The 1,801-nt window shown below is 56.4% G+C and overlaps 1 protein-coding gene across 1 annotated transcript in view; it reads right to left on the bottom strand.

Moving 5' to 3' along the window:
- The window catches only part of LOC115124456 (probable phospholipid-transporting ATPase IM), a 131,863-nt gene extending 131,856 nt beyond the window's left edge, over window positions 1–7 (bottom strand). Inside the window, exon 1 of the mRNA XM_065011370.1 lies at window positions 1–7. This exon is cut by the window's left edge and continues 142 nt beyond it. The gene's annotated coding sequence lies outside the window, so the exon portion shown is untranslated.
- Window positions 8–1,801: the final 1,794 nt, after the last annotated feature.

Raw genomic sequence — 1,801 nt, 5'->3', positions numbered from 1 at the left:
TCACACACTAACCCCCCTCTCCTCTTTTTGTCATTCTACCCCTCTCTCATTCTCTGTCACTCCTCCTTACGCTCTCTCTCTCTCTGTCTCTCTGTCTCTGTCTCTCTCTCATTCTCTGTCACTCCTCCTTACGCTCTCTCTCTAACTCCCCTCCCACTTCTGCTCTCTGTCTCATGTTGCCCCTCCCACTTCTGCTCTCTGTCTCACGTTGCCCCTCCCACTTCTGCTCTCTGTCTCACGTTGCCCCTCCCACTTCTGCTCTCTGTCTCATGTTGCCCCCTCCCACTTCTGCTCTCTGTCTCACGTTGCCGCTCCCACTTCTACTCTCGGTCTCATGTTGCCCCTCCCACTTCTGCTCTCTGTCTCATGTTGCCCCTCCCACTTCTGCTCTCTGTCTCACGTTGCACCTCCCAATTCTGCTCTCTGTCTCACGTTGCCCCTCCCACTTCTGCTCTCTGTCTCATGTTGCCCCTCCCACTTCTGCTCTCTGTCTCACGTTGCCCCTCCCACTTCTGCTCTCTGTCTCACGTTGCCCCTCCCACTTCTGCTCTCTGTCTCATGTTGCCCCCTCCCACTTCTGCTCTCTGTCTCACGTTGCCCCTCCCACTTCTACTCTCTGTCTCATGTTGCCCCTCCCACTTCTGCTCTCTGTCTCATGTTGCCCCTCCCACTTCTGCTCTCTGTCTCATGTTGCACCTCCCACTTCTGCTCTCTGTCTCACGTTGCCCCTCCCACTTCTGCTCTCTGTCTCATGTTGCCCCTCCCACTTCTGCTCTCTGTCGCATGTTGCCCCTCCCACTTCCGCTCTCTGTCTCACGTTGCCCCTCCCACTTCTGCTCTCAGTCTCATGTTGCCCCTCCCACTTCTGCTCTCTGTCGCATGTTGCCCCTCCCACTTCTGCTCTCTGTCTCACGTTGCCCCTCCCACTTCTGCTCTCTGTCTCATGTTGCCCTCCCACTTCTGCTCTCTGTCTCACGTTGCCCCTCCCACTTCTGCTCTCTGTCTCATGTTGCCCCTCCCACTTCTGCTCTCTGTCTCATGTTGCCCCTCCCACTTCTGCTCTCTGTCTCATGTTGCCCTCCCACTTCTGCTCTCTGTCGCATGTTGCCCCTCCCACTTCTGCTCTCTGTCTCACGTTGCCCCTCCCACTTCTGCTCTCTGTCTCACGTTGCCCCTCCCATTTCTGCTCTCTGTCGCATGTTGCCCCTCCCACTTCTGCTCTCTGTCTCACGTTGCCCCTCCCACTTCTGCTCTCTGTCTCATGTTGCCCCTCCCACTTCTGCTCTCTGTCTCACGTTGCCCCTCCCACTTCTGCTCTCTGTCTCATGTTGCCCCTCCCACTTCTGCTCTCTGTCTCACGTTGCCCCTCCCACTTCTGCTCTCTGTCTCATGTTGCCCCTCCCACTTCTGCTCTCTGTCTCATGTTGCCCCTCCCACTTCCGTTCTCTGTCTCATGTTGCCCCTCCCACTTCTGCTCTCTGTCGCATGTTGCCCCTCCCACTTCTGCTCTCTGTCTCACATTGCCCCTCCCACTTCTGCTCTCTGTCTCATGTTGCCCCTCCCACTTCTGCTCTCTGTCGCATGTTGCCCCTCCCACTTCTGCTCTCTGTCTCACGTTGCCCCTCCCACTTCTGCTCTTTTTTCTCATGTTGCCCCTCTCACTTCTGCTCTCTGTCTCATGCTGCCCTTCTCACTTCTCCTCTCTGTCTCATGTTGCCCCTCTCACTTCTGCTCTCTGTCTCATGTTGCCCCTCTCTCTTCTCCTCTCTGTCTCATGTTGCCCTTCTCTCTTCTCCTCTCT

This window comes from Oncorhynchus nerka, linkage group LG27, assembly GCF_034236695.1.
Source record: "Oncorhynchus nerka isolate Pitt River linkage group LG27, Oner_Uvic_2.0, whole genome shotgun sequence".
Lineage (NCBI taxonomy): Eukaryota > Metazoa > Chordata > Actinopteri > Salmoniformes > Salmonidae > Oncorhynchus > Oncorhynchus nerka.
Note: the sequence above shows the minus strand (reverse complement) of the source record. Positions and strands in the feature narration are given on the sequence as shown.